Source organism: Ambystoma mexicanum, chromosome 8, assembly GCF_040938575.1.
Source record: "Ambystoma mexicanum isolate Mex_15411 chromosome 8, UKY_AmexF1_1, whole genome shotgun sequence".
Classification (NCBI taxonomy): domain Eukaryota; kingdom Metazoa; phylum Chordata; class Amphibia; order Caudata; family Ambystomatidae; genus Ambystoma; species Ambystoma mexicanum.
The window spans coordinates 868,087,457-868,103,152 of NC_090929.1; positions in this window are offsets into that span (position 1 = coordinate 868,087,457).

A 15,696-nucleotide genomic window follows, 5' to 3' on the forward strand; every position below is an offset into this window, starting at 1 on the left:
CCTTACAGACTCCCGGTGGGACAATAATGCCTTAGCAAATATATTCCCGCCTGTGTCGAACAACAATATTGGGTGTTAGTTCCCAGGATCTGCTCTTACTCTCTTTTTATATATTGGAACCATTTTGGGCCTGAGTCTATGACTGTGGGACAGGATTTGCTACCAGGGTAGCATTGAAAAGATTCTTCAAGTATGAGGCCCAAATCAAAGATTATGCTTTATAAAAATCCACCAGCACCTTATCTGGTCTGGCAGTTTCTGCTTTTTGACACTTATGTGCAGCTGTAACGTCACACAATGTTAGAATAAGAGAATTACCCATATTAATCTCCCTCCCAGTTTTGTACACAAAAATTCTGAATTTGGATCTTTGTTGACAATGAGGTCAAGGAAAGACTTCCAGGTATCTCTACAATGCTCCTCTTTTTTCCCTCCAACTTGCTTTTAAACATAGACTTGCTGATGATACTGCCTCCCTACCCACTTCTACTGCATTCTTCACACTTGAGATCATCTTCTCTTCTGCCCTCGTGCATTCTTTATTGAACCAAGGATTTGTTTTTATTGTATTTTTCCTATTCTGTTGGGCATTGATCATGAATATTGGTCTCACAGTTTCCGTGAATGATTCATGAAACTTTAATACTTGTAGTGTTGAACCCATTTCATCAAGTAGGACATTTTCTAAAATAGGGAGAAAAGATGTGCACATTTCAGCCACGTTCTCGGTTGTATTGATTTTAACCCAATTGGCCGCCTTTCTAGCATTTCCAGTTATTCTCAGGCTACATTATCCAATAGTTTGCACGTCCCTTTCAGCCCAAACAATTGGTGATTCACCCTCATGTAGAGTGGACGATGATCACTCTCCATCATTTCATTCACTTCTGACTTCATCATTCAATCCCACATCTCAAGTTCCCCATGATGTAGTGTATAAGTAAACTGCCGTGATCACTCACATAATGTTTAGCAGGTGAATCTCCCATAAACCTCCCATTGCATGCATGCATGTTCAACAACATGAGGATACGTACAATATCAACTACATTCTTTTGTGCTATATGGGGGATGGAGCATTGAGGCGCTCCACGTTCCATAGTCTATCCTCTTCCTCACAAATGCATCTGTCAGGGACAATGCCTCAAATTAGACATTGAAATTCCCCTCAATGAACACCTTCTGGCTGCTCGGGTGATTCAATCTCCAGGAGCTGACTCTGGTTTTTAAAAGATCAAACAATTTATTTATTTTATTTTTATTTATTGATTTCTATAGCGCCGGAGCTCGTAGGCATCAGGGTGCATTACAATTAGGCAAGGACAGTCAAGGAGAAAACGGAACAGTATGGCAGGTATACAACCTGAATGGATTACTTTTAAGTGGTATTTGGCTGTTTGAAGGACATTTATTTAAACAACTGTGTTTTCAATTTTTTCTAATGATAGGTTGTTAGATTCTAGTCTGAGATGGTTTGGGAGCTCATTCCACTTAGATGCCACTTTGGTAGGGAATGCCTGCCCAAGTCAATTGGCTTTTTTTCAGATGAATTATTTTCACAATCCCTTGAGCCTTGGACCTTAAGGTATGGCTTGGTTCGTATGAAGTAACTTGATTTTTTAAGTAAGCGGGGGCAGATCCAAATATGCAGTGATGGACAATGGTCATTGCTTTAAAAGTAATGCGGTCTTCCAGGGCTAGCCAATGAAGGGACTTTCTGTCCTCTGTGATATGTTCCCGTCTCGAATTTCCAGTAATTGTCCTCACCACATTGTTCTGAATGACCTGGCATTGTCTGATGCATTTTCTGTTGGCCCCCATCATCAGAGGTGATAAACCGTGGTCCAATCTAGATAGGATTGTGGCTCTGGCGATAATGGTGCTGTTTTGTTTATTCAGTAGTGGCCTGATCCAGCTGAGTAGCCTCTGGTGGTATTGAAAGTTAAATTTCAGGTATGCTATATGAGCATCTGCTCCCAAAGATGCTTGCAGATAGACATTTAATGTCCTAACCTTATCAGAGACCCCAACGCTTGTGTCTTTGATGTTGAAAGTGGTATAGGCAGCATCTAGTTCAGCCCTGGCCTGAGGTGATCCAAAAATCATAAGCTCGGTCTTGCTTCCATTGAGACACAACCAGGCCTCAATTGAGTTGTAAATGCAAGCAAGCTTATTTTTGACTGTGGTGTGACAGCCGCTTAGTTCAATAACTATTTGCGTGTCGTCAGCAAAGTTTGTGAAAAAGACCCCTAGGTTGGTTAATAGGGTACATAGACATTGCAGGTAGAGGTTAAATAAAAGGGGTGATAAGCTGGCCCCCTGGGGTACGCCACAGTTTATGAGTCGGGGAACGTAAATATCTTCAAAGATATTTAAGTTCAGTATCTTGGCCTGACTTGTTATATATGATTATAAATAGTATTCCAGACCCATCCTTAATTTCGAACTGGAGCTTTAACAGTTCCTTACAGGAATTATGAGCTTGCGATACTACAATGCCTAGGGAGGCTTCAAACCATACACAGAGCCCCCCACTCAGTCTTCCCTGTTTGCCATTTACAGCTGGGATGGCAAATGTGGAATAACCCTGGAGGTGGATTGCCTCTGTGGCCTACCTCTCTTGGAGGCAGATGATTTTATAGCCTCTGATCATATCCATCATATTCCAAGTGAGCCCAGCGATGTTACAGGACAGGTTATGCGCTGCCACTTCCCCCCACCCGGACGTCCTGGTTGTTATCATAAGTATCTGGGGGTTGGATATGGCATGCAGAGCATCATACCTTGCCTCCTGTCGTCCCTTGATTCCGCTGGGTTGGCCATATTCATCACGCCCCATGCCCCATTGGGCCAGACTCCCTTGCTATTGTACTAATTGAGGATGGAATCCCATGATCATTGACCGAATTCGTACCTACTGGGTATCTTGCTGCCTTGATCCAGGGGGCATTATAGGAGTACTCGATTTCTAGTACTGGGACTGCTGGTCTCAAAGTAATTTGCGATACTGTTGGTGGGTAAACCCACAGTTCTACAGACAGAACTCCTTGTGCAAGCTCCTCTCTAGTTATAAAAACCTAGATGCAGTCTAATTTGCTATTTGCCATTTTTATCCTAACGCATTTTACAATATCTGCCTGTACAATCGAGAGGCACCCCTTATTTTATGATGAATCCAATGCAGCATTTTATTAATGCTTGGTTAGTTATCTGACATTAGGATGACCTTGCCACAGCGGTTAGGCCACCAAGATACCTGGTCTGCTGACTCTGGCCCTGGTTTACACATATGGTGTAAGAGGCTTGCATATTTAATCCTGTGTTAGCAGTCAGCAGCTTTGCTCCGTCAGTGTCTCAATTGGGGTCCTATTCCCCAGATTGTGAGCACTGCTTTCTGCTTTTTGCTTTCTGGAGTATCGATTTGCTTGGCTCATGGTGACAGGCTATACTGCCATTTGTCCTGTTCAAAGGTCTTTTATGCATGCTTTTATATAGGCTCTCGTTTTTGCTGAGTGTGACTGATTGCGATCACATGGTGGTTTTGATATCAGACAGTGCTTAAACAGACACTCTGTAAGGAGTCGAGGGTATAGGGCTGTCTGACATTGTATTATAAAATCGAAACCAAAGGCAAGCAAATTGAGTGGCGCTCAGGGACAAAGTCTGGAGTGATTACCTGACCACATAGTACATCACCATCCTGAATTGGGAACTCTGCATCGTCAACTTGTTTGAACATTGACATGTGGATAGGCCTTTTTGTATGGTGACTGTGGGGCATTGCCCTTTGTGCCATGTGTAGTTTGTGTCCCTGGTGACTGTGAGCTTAGCCCTTTGAGCCGTGGGAAGGATTTGTGCACAGTGACTGCAGGGCCCTGCCCTTTGAGGCGTGGTTAGGATTTGCACACGGTGACTGCAGCGTTCAGCCCTTTGAGCCGTGTTTAGGCCTAGGTCAGGCATTTGTGAAGTTCAGATTGAAGACGAGGAATTCTCTCCAAATCAAAGAAGTTTGTAGGAGTGTGCTACAAATTAGAATACACAAATTTATTTTTACGTCAAAGCAGCTATATACATTAACTGGTTACTATCATGCCTCATATGCTCTCTAACCACTACCACCTTCAGAGTTGTGCCTTAGTGGAAGATTTGCGAGCCCCTGAGATGGAGTGTGTAACTGTGGAGGGTGGAGAGATAGTTGGATACCAGCCTCAGTCTCCATGCTCATCACATTTTGGAAGTTTGAAACAAAACAATATGGTACATGTACATGAGAACGATAATAAAAAGCTCAAAAGATGGGAAGGCCACCAGAGAATGGGGAAGTTCCAGGCAAATAATTGACTCTTGGCATGGAATATAAATTCACAGCAACTAACATTAAGCGGAAAATTAACAACTTTTTCCCCCTATGGAAGTGCTGTAGCATGGGTGATTTAGACCTAATAGTGCTGTATGATGATGTTTCAGCCTCTCAGTTGGTGGACTCATTGCTCTATGGGGGAGGGTTTTACACAGGAGGGGAGACATGATATAGCTGCAGTGAGTAATTTGCTGAGATCGCCATTCAAGAGGACTATTGTAGACCATTCAGCATCATCCATGCCTGGATTATGGAGGGGGTTCCAGATTCGGGATCTAGAAGGAAAAGTGTTTGTCTCCCTACAAACAAAATGACACTCCCAAACCTCCTTTAATGCTGGCTGGGACAAATAATGCGCTGGATACCAAGGGTGGGTTTTTTATTACGCAACAGATTATTTATTGCTTATTTTATAATGCACCTATATATTTTTGAGGTCACAAGTAACAACCAAGATAATAAGCCCAGGCAGGATATTGCTGCAAGGGCTACTTAGCAGCAGGAAAATTAAAGGGTAGGATGGTTAAGCATTCATTTAATTAATTATTTAGGTGAGTGCAGATTTATTTTGATTAGAAGGAACAGAAATTCCAGGACAAGGGCAGGAGTACAAAGGAGGTGACGACAGAATGCTTGATTTCCTGACTTGTGGTAATAAGAAATTGTTTTTATGTGCTAAACACAGGTTCCAGGATATCGTAAAAGGAGAAGGGATAATTTGGCACTTCCTGCCAACAGGTTACTGCTTGGGCAGTGGGGCAGTTAGTGTGGCACGTGAGCTTGCCGGCAGGTAATGGATTGTGAAGATGGAAAAATGCGTAAGACATTAGAAGAAATTGTGAGAATTTTACGAGAAGTGGTGCAGCTACCTGGGGATGGGACCATCAGTGAGGCCGCAAGAAGAGTTTGTGAGGGCCCCTAAGAGCCTGCCACGGTCTTGGGGATTAGGGGGGCACAGACCTCTCTTGATTCAGGAAGGGTGTCAGCGACACCTGGGGTTGCGGCACCAGTACACCAGCAGGGGCCCATAGGACTGGGAGACTTGGAAAAAGGGTTAGCAACCTCAACATTGTCTGTAGAGGTACCCACACTGCTAAACGAAACGAAACTAAACTAAGAAGCTAGATGTGCTGTCAGGGACAAAAGGTCCTACTGAGATTAAGAGATGTGGACCTGAGGGGGGTGCTACCCCCTTGTGACCATTGTACATTTGTTGGACCTTGCACGTCCACCTTAGAATGGCACATTCCCAGGCAAGTGAAAGAGCGGATTCGGGAAAGGGAATATTTCAACACATTATCATTGTTATCGGTTGAGACAGCAGGTCTGGACATTATGGTTAGCAAAAAAGAGGAAAATAGTAAACTGTAACAAGGAATTATCTTTGTTAGCAGCAGTATTGATGGAGAAATACCCAGAGCAGGGGCCAGCTTTCCAGAAGTACAGGCATACTATTGTCAACGAGCACCATGGGGTGGATAGATTACGACAGAGATTTTAGATCCAAGATGGCAATGGCTCTGCATATGACTTGGGATCAGAAAGAAGTGCACATCCTAAAGGGACACTCGAAAGGAGGGATGTTGAGTATATCGGCCCGGAATGGGTGGGGGCATTGTTATGGGAGTGATCACCGGACAGTCAGAGACCAGATGTGGGTCATTCTCGCGAGAATTGAAACTTTAGTGATCCATACAAAGATTATGAGAGTGACTGACCTGGCAGTTTCTGGAACAGAAACAGGAGTAATCCATACCTGGGTTATGGGAGTGAACGACCTGGCAGTCGGATACCAGGGGAGGGCCATTCTCATTGGAACAGTGCCAGAAGTGATCCATACAAAGGGATATGGGCGTGACTGACCTGGCAGTCTGCTACCAGAGGCACTCAAGGAAGGGATTTCTGTTAACATACGGCAAAAGGTTTTACTCGCAGTTGTGGTTTACAGCTCTGAAATGGGCAGGATGCACTAACGAGACAATGGTAGTGTAGATGTATGCAGCTAAGGTCTGAAGTTTTGGGGGTAGCGTGGGAGCCCCCCCCAAAGCATGGCAGAGTTGCGGGGCGGTCCTAGCCAGGTAGGAGCTTTGACACTGTGGATTCTGCCATGTGCAGTACCCGATGGCAGCACTCGAGCCAGGTTCGGGCGACGGGCACTCAGTCCCTTATGGACAGTTGAGACTCATCGTGAACGAGACTTAGTGGTCCCGGAATATTACTGCCTCAAAGTTTATAACAAGAGATGGATGTCCGCTACTCTGCAAAACTGGAAGTGACAAGTGTCACCCGGGGACAATAAAAATGATTGCAATCCCGGCAAAACCAAATGGGCTACCTTGGAAGTCTATGGAGATTGCTTTATTTAGTGTCTGGGACCGCTCCAAATTATGTATTACTCCAATAAAATGTGATCTTATGTTTCCAAAATATATACAAACTGTCCTTTTGATTATTTTGAGGTAGGTAACTATTGAATCTATATCTTAGACCCTGCAGGAAGGGGGGGCACAGTGGGGGTTGGCCCTGCTAAGGGGCTGGCCAGCCCCTAAAGGAGGTGCTAGAGGGGCAACCTGCATAGCAGGCTGCCCCTTTGGCCACCCTCCCATCCCCCAGGGGGGTATCTAGCACCTCTTCTCCCTCAGAGGAGGAAGGTGCATCCCCTGGCCCAGCCCACATCCGGCTTTGGGCTCCAGGGAGCAGTTATAAGGTGGGGTGCAGGGATCTTCCACTTTGTTGCAGCCCCCGGCCGAAGTCCCACCCACCCACTCCCTTCCTTTGTCACCCAACAGAAGTCTCAGACCCAGGTATAATAGGTTGAGCAAAGGAGTGGAGTTCAGTGAGTAGGTTAAAGGAATTGTGTAATTTCTAAGAAATGTATGAATTTGATGATACCATTTTAGTTTTCAGCGTCTTGCGGAACTGTGTAAGTTAACAAGCATGGAGTTCATTGAGTAGGTTGAAGGAATTGCGTCATTTGTAAGAAATATATGAATTTGATGACAACATTTTACTTTTCAGCAGCTTGCGTAATTGTGTAAAATAAGAAGCATCGCTGTTCATAAAATTGTGTAATTATGTTGCTAACTTTTCTTTTTTTGTCACAGGTGAAGTTACGGGCAGTCCTAGCTGGGGAGGATCTTTGATACTGTGGTTTAGGCCAAGGGCATTACTCCATGGACATACTCAAGCCAAGTTTGGGCAATGGGCACTGAGTCCCTTATGGACAGTTGAGACTCCTCAACAACGGGATTCTGTGGTACCGAAATATTACTTTGTGGCAGTTTATAACCAAAGGCGGACGTCCACTGCTCTACAAAACCGGAAGTGACAAGTGTCACCCGGGGACAATAAAACATATTGCAAGCCTGACAAAACCAAAAGGACTACCATAGAAGTCTAAGAGATTGCGGAACTTGTGTATGACTCCAATAAAATGTGATCTTGTGTTTCCAAAATATATACACATTTTCGTGTGATAATTATGAAGAATGTAACCATTTTATCTATGTCTTAAACCCTGCGAAAGGGGAGGCATAGTGGGGGATGGCCCTGCTATGAGTTTCCACAGTATCTGGACAATATGTGGTACAGCACAAGATTCCAGTTCCAGTTCTTGTAATGCTGCACCGGGTTATCTACAAAAACAAACAAAGATAAGTTGCTGTGCTCAGTGATTTTACTGCTTGTCTTTTGAGTTCAAAACGCCAAGTAATGCTGGTAGTGTAGTAATACAGTGTAGTCAAGTAATCTTGTATCAGGCTGAAAATCAGCAGAGTGCAGAGTACCACAATACTGCACACCAGGGCGAGAACTAAGCGTGATTACTGATTATTAGTTTGCTAAGGCCCGAAATAAGGCAGTAAGGAGTATGCTGGCACTGGTAGCAGGCCACTAAAACTACACCGGAAGGCTCCAATGCTTTCTGAAACCTCCCGAAGTCAAAGAAGGAATAAAGCTGGCCCAGACACAGGGCATTAGATCTTTGCTAGCCCAAACTCCTTCAAACTTCTTCTGCCTCTGCCACTGGCTGTGGTAACAGTTGCAAGTACTTACCACTTGACACTTGCAAGCGCTTATCACTTATGGCTTGACAAAATATATAATGGATAAAACCATGGTGCACCTCCAATTCACCTCTCCTGTAACTTTTCCGGTAACTCTAAGCGATGGTTGCCTATGGATATGCTCAGTCCTGAGAGTGCTTGGTGCACAATACTCAAAAGGGAGGCCTGGGAGAAAAATAGCAGGCAAGCAGCTCTGTACCATTTCACACCCCTGGAGGCCTACCTGCACAGACTGCATGGACTGCTCTTTGCCACTCTTTGTTCTATGATATGATATGATATGACTAAATATGGCATTTATAACGTGCCTATACACAAGTGTTTCAAGGCGCGATGAGGCAAGAGAGGGGAAACAGAGGGAGGACAGAGACAGCAATCCTACTAGGACAGGTGACATTGAGATCACACAAGTGCAGTGGAGGGGGGAAGGGGTAAAAATGCAAGGGGAAAGGGGAAGGGACAGTTCAGTACAAATGATAACAGTAAAATAATAAGGACAAAGAAAGTGAGGCCAGCTGGTGGCAAGTGCAAGGGTAAGTGCAGAACATCGGGTGTCAAGAGCTAGTAGGGGCTGTGGGGATACAGAACAGTCCCTGAGTGCAAAAGTTGCCAGGGGGGGCAGTGCAGGTCTGCAACTGGTGGGGAGGAGATCTGGGCCCGAGATCAGAGGGTAGCCAGGTAACCAGTGCAGTTTCAGATTCAACCAGGAGATCAGCAGGGGAGAGGAGGAGAGAAAGCAGAAGCAAAGAGGAAGGTCTTGAGGTGCTTCCGGAACCGGAGATGGTTCTCTTCAAGTTTCAGAGAGGCAGGGAGGCTGTTCCAGTGGGAGGCCTGTAGGGTATTTTGTGGAGATTTGGGGCCTTACGGTATTTTCTTACCGCCGAAATATAACTTAGCAACAATCACTCCTTGTATTCAGATTGGGCCATGTACAACAATAATACAGTGAACATGCATTATTTCAGCACCCAGGCATGCATATTTGGTATGCGTGGGTGGTAGGCGCGTTTGGTGGTATTTTGGTGAGCATAATTCCCTTGTTTTATTTGTGGCCCCAATGTCCAAAATCCCTTATCTTTGCTTAGATTTTTCGTGTGATCACTAGAGAGACCTCAGACCTACATTTTAGGAATACCACATTTTTCAGTGATAGTGTTGGTGTGCCACCATGGGCGAACTCACTGACTTATTTACGACAGAGAGCTATATATGGTAGTCTTGTGGTAATTTCCACTACCTTATATACAGTAGGGAGCTATGTTCAGAGAGTCTCTCTTCCCGTTGGCTCATGTACCTCCAACAAGCTATGCTACAGTCACTCACAATTATTCATACTGATTCTGACATGCACACATCTGTCTTAAAATGACCATTGCACTGTTTAAAAATCTCCCCACATCATCAGCATTGTAATGGTAAATAGTAGATACACCACCCGTCTGTTTTCAAATATTTTTCTGTATTATAAAAGTTGCATTTAAACACAATCTCATTCTTTACAGAAATAAATAAAATGGTACAGTAAAAGCATTGTCTGTGACACACTGCAAAGAGAGTGGCGGAGAACAGAACTCAAATTGCAACATTGGTATTTGATTAAGACACGCACAGGAATCCCCTTTCCTACACTGACTGCATATTTTCGTGCACACACGGCTCCCACGCTTATGTAATTACCTTATCTTTTTAGTTGTTCTCTTTGGCGGTCCTCTTTCTGAATGTGGCTCCCTTGAATATTAACTCCAGTAAAAAGGAACGCTGGCCTTCTCAAACCGGGGCCATTGCCTGGAATTCTCAGCTTTTGCAGATAGGAATGCCTCAGCCAGTGGAAAGGTCCTTCTTTCAGCTCTCCCCAATCTCGACTGCAGCAGGACGCAGGAATCTGCATTCAGTCAGGAGTCCCACAGCCAGGTCTTCTCCCCAGTAGTGCAGAAAAATGTCTGCCTGTCTTTTTCCCCGATACTGCCCACTAAAACTTTCATCTCAGCCCTCTGTATGACGTGTCCCAATGAAATCCATCATCTCTCATCCTCCTACTCTCAACAATAGCTTCGCTTATACATTTGCAATTGTTGCAAATCTGACTTCCTTCTTCCTGCAGTTACTGTGCACAAAAACACGGACAATCAGGCAGAGAAGAGAAGAAAAAAAATCTGCACACACATTTAAATGGCTTTCAGAGTATGCCTAATTCTGCAGTGGAGAACACATTTTATTAGTGGGTTATGTTAAATAAGGTTTTATTAGTCAGGTTAATGGTTAATAGGTTAGCTGTTAATTTTCAAATGTGTCTCTCGCACCATAGGCATTTCAGGTGAAAAATAGTGTGCATTTTTAAATGAGCACGTGTGCTTTTAACTGTAAAAATAGATTTGCATCTTATATGTTAAAATCGTTTTTGGCTGAATAGCCTGTCTTTCCTTGTTAATCTGGTAACCCATATAGCAATGCACCGCACCCTTGTGGTGGTGCTGCGAAAAAAAATTTGCTACCTGTGCAGTAGTGCTGTACTCTGTGCTGTTTGCTACCTGTGTAGTAGTGCTGTACTCTGTGCTGTTTGCTACCTGTGCAGTAGTGCTGTACTCTGTGCTGTAACATGCCAAATATCCTTACATATACCCTCCTTTTGTTTTTAGAACTTGGCTATAATCCAAGCCAATTCCTAAAAACAACTTGTTCTTTTTTTTTTTTTTACAACATAGCAATCCAACAAAATGAATATTCATGTGCATCAATGAAAATTTGCAATCAACATTTCATCTGAGTCCATCAGTTCATAAAATGTTCCACATTTGCCTTCTCAGTGGAAGTGGCATTACTTTAAGTTTAAATTTTCCAAGTCAATTAAAAACAACGAAATAAAACAACTAACTAAAACAAATAATTAATATAACAAATTAAAATAAATAATTAAAATAATAAATACGTGGAACTTCATATGCCGAAACTTTTGTTTTGTCTCTTTTGGTATGTCCCGACCAGCGATGTTATTCGGTTCATTCGAGTACTCTTTCATCTTGGCAATCTTGAATCCACAGTAGTCATCTCTTTTGGCATTCCGGTTATTTTGTCTTCACCTCCACCTGGAGGCAGGCATCTTTTGGTCTTCATCCAGGGGACTCCAGGACTCCATCGTCTCTCCCGTGGGCTCTGATCTCGGAACCTCCGACCAAATAATGTTAATTGTCTAAATCAAAATAGAAAATAAACAAATTAAGTACATAGCATAATACTAACTTTTGCCAAAATTAAAACATGCTTGGTAAAAATATTTCATTTTTTTTTTTTTCTGAAATTAAATACAAGTTAAAAGAAAACAAGCAGATATTCAATATTTAACACACTTTCTCTCTGCACACCAACCATGAGCTTCCATTATATGTGCATTTATTTATTTATTTATTTATTTATTTATTTATTTATTTATTTATTTATTTATATTTATTTTATATTATATTTTACATATGCTACAGTGTTTATGTGCCATCATAACAATCAACTTTTTAACTTCTTTGTCACTGCCTCCTGATTGTACCCATTTATTTTCTCTTTTTGTTTTCAAGGGATTTTATCTGTTTCTACATGCTCAAGCCGCCTGATCTCATGTCTGGGATGGCATGGTTTGATTTGATTTGCATGGACAAACTGCTCTATTGCTGTTTCACCTTCATTTTTCAAAATTTTATACACTACAGGAGAGACCTTATCTATAATCCGAAAAGCCCCTGCCAGGCTGCTAGAAATTTAGAATTTTTCTGTTTACTTTTTCCAAAATGAAACTTGTACACCTGATCCCCTACACTGTATTCCTTTGCTGATGTCTTTTTATCATAATATGACTTTGCACTGTCAGCAGCTCTTTCCAGATTTCTCTGCACAAAAGCAAATGCATGTTGCAAATGCCTCCTCAGTTCATCAATATATTCATGAACTGTGGATGCACTCACTAGAGTTTGCTCATGTGTTCTGTATAGTAGGTGTTGTGGTAACACCATTTTCCTAACTGTCAAGACCTCATGAGGGCTAACACCTGTTGCTTTGGCAGGAGTCGATCTGATTGCCATCAAAACCAATGGTAAACGTAAATCCCAGCTGGAACCTGCTTCTGCCACAAATTTCTTTAAAATATCCACAACAGACCTATTGCTTCTTTCAACTGTACCTGAAGACGCCGCCCGATATGCGATATGTAGTTTCCTTTTCACACCTAGTATTTGCCATACTTTACTCATTAGAGTACTTGTGAAATGACTTCCTCTGTCTGACTCAATTCTTTGTGGCAACCCAACCTTGAGAACACATGGTTCACCAGCAATGTGGCTGCTGTTTGCGCACTACAATCTGGTGCAGGAATGCATTCAATCCACTTTGACATCAAACATACCACATTCAAAATATAACGGTGTCCCCTGCTCGACCTTTTTAAAGGACCTACATAGTCTATTTGCAAATCTGACCATGGGAGAGTTAGGCCTCTTTTCATCAATGGTGCTCTATGCATTGGTGAAGCAGGTTTAAATTGGGCGCATACTAGACATCCTCTAGTATATAATTCCACATCTTGGGACATATGTGGCCAGTAAGCATAATCTTTTAATATTTCTAATGTTTTTTGTGAACCTCTATGGCCTGCAGTTATGGCATCATGTGCATGGTGTAGCATTAGTCCTCTGAATGAAAGGGGTACTACCCACTGTATTTGCCCTGTTATGGACTCTCTAATCATGAGTCCATCCTGTAATCTAATTTGTGTTTTGTTCTTTAATAACACCCTCAACTCTTCTTTTCCCATACAATCATTTTCTGTTAAAGGATTTTGTTCAGGATCTATCAAATGATTATAATAGATTCCCAAAATTTGATCATTCTTTTGTGCCTCAATCAAATCTTGGTCTGGCGTGTCATGACTCCACTGCACCACCGGTTGATCTACCTCCTTTGGTGCTTTAGAACGTGTCACTGCATCAATTTGTATTTCACCCATTAAATAATCAATATGTAGCAATTCTCCCATCACAGCCCCAATCTTAGCCAGATGGTCTGCCTTATCATTTCCCTCCTTATCCTCTCCTGGTGTTTTTAAATGCCCACAAATTATTCTCCAGTATATTGTTAAATTATTTTCTGACACCAATTTGTCTATGGCTTGTATCATTTTTCCATGTTTAAGTGGCTTTTTGTTGTATGTAACCATGCCTCTTGCTTTCCAACCAGGCAAATACTCCACAAAGCTATTCCGTGCATAGTCAGAATCAGTCACCAGGACAATTTCACTGAACTTTTTATCAACTGCAGTAGCAATTGCTTTATAGATGGCTGCCAATTCCGCCACCTGACTGCTCCTATCTCCAATCCTCATCCCTATACTGGGAATGCCTTCACATTTCAACCAGACATTTCCTATTCCTGCCACTAACTGTTTATCACTGTCATTTTCAATGTGAAAAGCACAGCCATCCACATATACAGTTGGCAAATCCTTGCATGTTTTTTCATCAAAAGCTTTGTGTGATGATTGTTCAAATTCCTGTAAACTATTTTCCACTTCCATTTCATTTGGTATTTGTTCAGCTGCACAGTCATGTAAGTCAGCTAACCCTTGAGCAATTGGGCTCTTTTTATTTTGTCCATATCTCACTTCTACGGGAAAACCTTGTAATGCCAGCGTCCATGAAGTGATTCTGGATTGCGCTAGATTGCCTGATCTAATTCTTTTACTCTCTAAAAATTGCAAAGGTTGATGATTTGTATCAATAATCACCTTTTCTCCCTGAACAATGGGGCGGAAATGTTGTAGCGCCCACACAGTGGTTAATAGGGCCTTTTCACATTCATTAAATTTCATTTCAACTTGGGAAAATGCCTTACTTGCATATGCAATGGTTTTGTGATTCAAATCGTGTTTTTGTGATAATACTGCTGACATACAATGTTCAGAAAAACCTATTTCTATAAAGAAATCCCTGTCCTTTATGGGGTATGCTAAACATGGTGCCTTTACAAGACATTCCTTCAATCTAGCCACTGCATCAGACTGCTCTCTTTCCCATCTCCAGGGAGTATTTAGTTTAAGCAGTTTAGTCAATGGTTTAGTGATTTCTGCATAATTCTCAATGAACTTTCTGTTATAGCCTGTCATCCCTAAAAAACTTTTTACTCCTTTCACATCTTTAGGATCTTTTAATCTTTGTATGGCCTCTATTTTCTTCCTTTGTGGATTTAGCCCACGTTCAGTCACTTCATGCCCTAGAAAGTTCACTTTTTTCTTGCACCATTGTGCTTTTTGCAAAGATACTTTGGCGCCTGCTTTCTGCAATTGGCCAAGTACATGTCTTATTTCATCAAAATGGCTTTTCAGGCTTTCATTTTTTATCAGGACATCATCCACATAAACTATTGTTCCTCTTTCCGCTGCATCCGGCATGGCCTTTCTCAAAAATATGCCAAATTCACTCCCACTATTGATGTACCCGAACGGAGCTCTAAGCCAGGCATATTGAGTCCTGTCAAATGTAAAGGAAAATAAGTGTTGTATCTCCTCTGCCAATGGCACACACCAATATCCAGATGTGAGATCTAATGTGGTAAATACATTTGAACCATGTATCTGAGCTAGGCCCTGATCAATGAATGGTAGTGGCCATCTAGATACTGGTACTCTTTTATTTAACTCTCTTAAGTCTGCACACAGCCGCCATTGACCATTTGGCTTTAACACACCTAAAATAGGCGTATTGGATGTGCTATGAATGGGCCTGATTATTCCCCGTGATTCCAAATTTTTAATAATCTCTGCCAATGATTCTAAACATGCCAGCGGTAGTCTATACTGGCGTACAAACACTGGATTTCTGCTACAACCTTCTGGTAGTGTGGCCACATGTAAATCAGTTAAACCACAATCATAAGCATCTTTTGCAAATACATCCTTAAACTCCATAAATATTTCCCTCAGGTCGTCTCTATCCTTATCGCTGTCACATGCATCCGCTAAGGAGATCTGCTCTTCTACCATTCTGGAAAATTCTGGAAACTCTTCTGGTAAAGGAATCTCAGCGCTTTCCTCTAACTGTGTGGCTGTGTCTTTTTGTAGAGCTGAAACTTTTAAATATTTTGGCATATCAGCTTCCACTTCAATGGGCTGATTTCCTGTTTCATTTTCATTTAAATTAAATATTATGCAATCCTCTTGATGGCAGCACACTGTCTCATTTGAATCATAAGGATACACAGAATGAATTTTAAATATTCCTTTGGGCTGAGAGTCCAGGT